The sequence below is a fragment of the Rosa chinensis genome, chromosome 4 (assembly GCF_002994745.2).
Source record: "Rosa chinensis cultivar Old Blush chromosome 4, RchiOBHm-V2, whole genome shotgun sequence".
NCBI lineage: Eukaryota > Viridiplantae > Streptophyta > Magnoliopsida > Rosales > Rosaceae > Rosa > Rosa chinensis.
The window spans coordinates 48,580,889-48,586,888 of NC_037091.1; positions in this window are offsets into that span (position 1 = coordinate 48,580,889).

Below are 6,000 nucleotides of genomic sequence, written 5' to 3' on the forward strand. Positions count from 1 at the left end.
TATATCCTACTACTTAAGATTCAATCTACATTCCTTAGTATTGTATGAACGATGTGCAATGTTATAATAAACATCGTTTCCTTTTATGAAATGATATCCATTTTACTATATTACATAAGGTTTTAGGTTAACAACGATGTCCATATTAATAGTAGACATCGTTTCCTAAATTGTAAATTGATGTCCATTTTGATTCTAGACATCGTTTTCCAAATTATAAATCGCAAATTGTAAATCGATGTCCATATTGATGCTATACATCGTTTTACAAATTGTAAATCGATGTCCATATTTATACTAGACATGGTTCCTTGTAGTTTACATCGATGTCCATTAGTTTTTTTAACATCGCTTCTTGAATATGGGGCGTTGCATTAATTCAAGCAATCTGATTATACACAATCTTAAAGCATCAGCTAGTGAACATATTTTGGACATACAAACCAGGCTAAAATCGAATCAATACATCTTATTTCCTTAAGTACATCATAAATTGAGTAAAACTACAACTACAACCTTTCTTGAAACATCAAGTATCCAGATTGCTTCATAGTATATATAAGAGAAGTGCAAACAACAAAGAATGTAGTTCAAATCAGCTGTTTATTCACAATTGAATCTGGAACATTAATACACAACTATGGGATAACATTTGTACAGGATGTACATCAACCATAAATGTGAATTACAAAGCCCCACAATTAAGTTCACTGAGAATCAACAACCTTCATATTGCAATAAGAAAAGTGTTTTACTCGTGCCAAGTAAGATTTGAGCACTTCAAAAATAAACCTAGGGATCAACAATCCAGCCATGATATAGTGGGATGTCTAATAGATCCAATATTGCAAATTTTGGAGTAAACTCAAAATCACTTATCCTGCAAGCATTAAGTAATTTGAATGAAATGTCACAAAGTATATCATCATAATAAACTATGGGTGAAGATCACAATTAAAAGTAAATATAGTGTTATTTACTTGTTTTAGCTTCTGTATGTTATTGCCTTATGACAGCAGCCTCCTTATTGTATCAAAGAACCACCCTGTACCATATTACTAATGCACAAAATTTTACATATCCAAGTAGTTGTTAATTAATTGATAAGAAAAAAAAATCCATATACACAGCCCTTCCATTCGGAGATGTGCTCTAGAACTACTGTCACCAGGGGTTTGATGTAGCTTTTGCTGACCTGCTGAAGGGATTTAGGTGTGCAAGTAATTTTTCTTTTCTTAATACACTATAAATAAATGCAGAATCACAAATCAACATAAAGAAACCTGTTAAAGCTCTTCATGGTTCAAAAGAATTTTTGATTGTTTCCAATCACTATAAGGTGCAATTGGTATCCCTCCTGGCAGTGCAATAAGATATCCAACTTCAAGACATGGCAGAGGAAACTATCAAAAAGATTACCATCATAAATAAAACTTTAAAAACACTGAAAAATAAACGTTTACTATAATGAAGAACTGCATAGGGTAAGGATTTAAAATGAACAGGTCTAGGTATTGGGGATCGGAATAATCAAATAATAACAAGTTAATAGCATGAGACCAATTGCATAACTGATCAAAAAATAAAAAATTTACATAGTAGAGTAGAAACTTTATTGAATAGATTGGTATTAATGCTTATCATGGATCTCACCAGTATAACAATCATAACAAAATTCAATGTCAATAAATTACACCAATTAAAAGCCATGAGCAAATGCTCCAACCAACATGTAATCTGGCCTTTTGTGACATTTCCAGTTTGCTGCAAGAGTTCAGTGAAAGTATTGAAAACATCCGTCTGTAGCAGAATAATGTCACTGTAATCAAAGGGAATTCCAATTCCCAAACAATGAAAGAATCAAGGGCCCCATAAACCTCCTCTTTTCACATTTGACAGACCCTTAATCTACAAAAAAAGAGTACTTACTACTTTCAACACTAAACATATATATATATATATATATATATATATATATATATTTATGCAAAAGGGTGCACTGATAAAATAAGCAAAAAACAAAAAGAGAAACTTACACACTCAACAAGCTTGAGGGATTTCAAAATGGTCCCAGGCTCTTGGATATCTGGGTCTTGGACCCTTTAATCCACATACCTGAAAAAAGAGGCACTCCATCAGAGCATGAAGGCAAAGTTACATTGTTTAAAATACTTATAAGAGTTGTATCTGCTGTACATAATGAAAATGTTTAGGTGACTAACCAAGCATCTCATGATTCATTTGGAGATTCTTGTGTTTCTGGAAGCCTCTGTTTTAAAAGCCCTTCCTTGAGAAGTTTCACTTCCTTCTCAACATCCATCAACCTGCTACTAGCTAATTCAACACTCTTTTGGTGTGCTTCATATTCGCTAATCCACCCAGCTTCAAAGTCCTTAATCATCGTTTCAATCACCAGTCTTGTTCATCCTCTCTTCTTCTTCTTGCTTTAGGCGTAGCTTTTCCAGTTCTGTGGTGCTTAAAACAAGGCCCCCAATCCCGAAACATCTATCCCTGCAAAATGGCTCAACAGCCTGTGGACAATGTGCTGTATGTTCAGCAAATGTCTTTTGTGTTGCCTTTAAAGCTTTCCTATAGCCTTCCAAGAGATTTTTCATCAATTGGACCTCACGCTCAAATCTAAAAACACAGAAACTAGATACACATGTGAGAGTGAGGAAATAGATAACCAAGTCTAGTACTTCATTAAACAAATCTATTTCCCACCCAAGAACAAACATGATGTCAGCTTTGTTTATGAATTATTATAAAAATCACTTCTTAACCAGCAAACATGAATTGATCACTCAAATTTACAACCGAGTCCACTCAGCTCTTATAAGTATGTTAAACAATCTCCTTATTGCCTTCATGCTCTTAAAAGTATGTTAAACAATGTAACTTTTTACAATTTTCAAAGAGAAACAGACTCACATTATCATAATCGGAATCAACTTCTCCAATACAAAGCTTTACTTGCCGAAGTACCTGAGAGAGACTAACCCAAATTTCTCTCTCTTTGGTCACCCAAACAACATCTGGTTCGTGCAAAAGCGAATTGAGCTGCTGAAACAAACAAGAAAACAAAAGCCCTAAATTGAAAACTAAATCGTGAACTCACTGGGTAAGGACGGAGAGAATCGTCGATCAGACGGTGAAGCTTCGACAGATTTGAATCGCTGGACATTTTGAATCGAAGTTTCAACTTCGAAAACTGAGAGTCTGAGATTTCAAAGATGACGAAACGGTGCGTTTAGGCTCAAGGTCAGGGATGCTTTCTGATTCTATATCTTCGAACGCTTCCCCTCCAGCTGCTCCGTGGTCGGACCTGATCAGAATCTGGCCACTTCGCTGGCGGTCTCTCTGGTATGTGGATCATAGCGGATTGAGAGAAGGATTGTTCCCCTTCTTTCAATCTTTTGAGATCTGAGAGAGAGAGAGAGAGAGGGAGCGAGCTTGCAGGCAGAAGTGATGGTGCCGGCGAGAGGGAGGAGGCCGTTAATCAGGGAGAGACAGTAGAGGGAGGCGGTGGTGGCCATGCATGGAAAGATAGCAGAAGAGGAAGGAGGAGAGAGCCAGAGTTTAGAGGAAGAGAGAGTGTGTGAAAATTGGGAGATAAAAGTGAGTGAGATAGAAGTGGGAAATCTGACAAAGTGTGGGTGGAATGGAAATTTTGTTCCCCGCCTCTCAAAATTTTTAACTTAATCTTTTCCGCTTTTTTTTTTAAATTTCAGAATCAAATTGTAGACATCAGTCAACAGTAATAAACGATGTCAATTATATGCATATAAATCAGAATTTGAAGAATCGATGTTAATGACATTTTTTTACATCGCGTGAATTCCTCACCGATGTAATTGGCGTGATGTCTAAGAGTAAAACTCTAGTAGTGATAGCAACTATTGTTGCTACGACTAGAGGGAATCTGACCACTCCAAGAAACATCAAAACTAGAATTAAGAGCCAATTTAGCCAACATATGAGCTGCAAAATTAGACTCTCTGTACACATGAGTAAAAGAGGACCTAAGAAAGGAATCATGAAGAAAAATAATATCCTCCACAATACCTCCATATCCTGAAGCATCCTCCTCCTGAGACATAATATCCCTCACCAATTTTTGACAATCAGACTCAAAAGGAATAGGAGAAAGGCTATCACTCACAGCAAGTTGACAAGCCCTTCTAGCAGCTAGAGCCTCCACCAATGCTGGAGACAAAACCCTATTAACATTGCAGCAACAACCACCCACAATCAACCTATCGGAGTCCCTCACTATCACCCCAATGCTGCCAGCACATGAATTCTTATCAAAAGCACCATCAATGTTAGCTTTCAACCACCCAACTGGAGGGGGAGACCAAGGTGTAATTACCCTACTCCTAACCCACCTCTGACTCAGTCCAAATGATCTGAAAAGTAGCTGTTGAGAATAAATACCATGCCTCACCTGCTCAGGAGAAGACCATTTATCTTGCCAAACCCTCTTATTCCTTTCTTTCCAAATAGACCAGATTCCCCATAAGAGAAGAGAAAAAAGATCTTTAGAAAGAGAATCAGAACATACCTGCAACCAATCCAAGCATGAGGCCTCAGAATGGCTAGCAAAAATGCCTCCCAACCCCGGGCACCAGCATAGAATACTCTTTAAAAAGGGACAATCTCAGCTAACATGCTCAACAGACTCATCTGCAATGTTACATAAAGCGCAACCACTCTCAATATAAACATGCTTATTACAAAGCTGAGAAATAGTGGGTAGAATAGAAGAACAAAATCTCCAAGTATGCACTTTAACCTTACCAGGAACTTTAGCTACCCATAACCTTTTCCAAAGCAAGGTAGCAGAATCATTACTAGAAGCAGAAGTAGGAGAATGCAGCCAGTTAAAGGCTTGAGCATAAGCAGTTTTAGTGGTAAAAAGCCCTTTAGCATCAAAATGCCAAATAAGCCTATCTGGGACTAACCTTGAACTCAAGGGAATAGCTAGTATCAATTCCGCATCAGCAGGTTCAAAAATATTATCAATAAGTGCAGCATCCCAACGAGAATCAGAAATTAAGTTACTAACCCAAGTCACAGGAGTAATCGGTCGAAATAGTGGACGAAAAAAAGAAGGCCGAGGTATCCAAGGGTCGAACCAAATCCGGATAGAATTACCATCACCCACCTGCCATCTGACACCCCTCATCAACACATCTTTAGTTGCCATTATGCCCCGCCAACAAGCAGACATAGAACCTGAAACCCTAGCTGACCAAAAATCACCGGAAGGAAAATATCGAGCTTTATAGAGCCTAGCTAGAGAGAATTTGGGAAGCGTAACAAACGCCAGCCCTGTTTCACTAGTAAAGCCAGATTGTGAGCATATAAGTCTCGAAAGTCCATACCCCCCTGCTCGTTGGGCCTACAAAGACGCTCCTAAGACATCCAATTAATTTTTCTATTGTCCTTCTTACTGCCCCACCAGAATTTGGCACACATTTGGTGTAAATCAGCACAAAAACCTTTAGGAAGAAGAAAAAAACTCATGGAATAGGAAGGCAGAGCTTGAGCCACTACCTTAATCAACAAGTCCTTCCCAGCACCACTAAGCAACTTTCCTTTCCAACCTTCGAGCTTCTTACTCAATCTCTCTTTAATAAAAGCAAAGGACTCTGTCCTACTACGACCCACATAAGTAGGGAGCCCTAAGTAATGCTCATGTTTTCCCACAATCGCCACACCCAAAGAAGCAGCCAAAGACTGTTGCAAAAGATGATCAACCTTCTTACTAAACACCACACTACTTTTACTAAAGTTGACCAACTGCCCAGAGGCCTTCTCATAATCATGAAGGACAGATTTATTGTGCAAACACTCCTCCACAGATGCAACCCCAAAGAGAAGACTGTCATCAGCAAAAAATAAATGATGGATAACAGGTGCATTTTCACAAACCTGAACACCCTTAAGTAGGTAAAGAGAAGCTTTTTTTTTTATCAAGTAATGCAGAGAAAACTT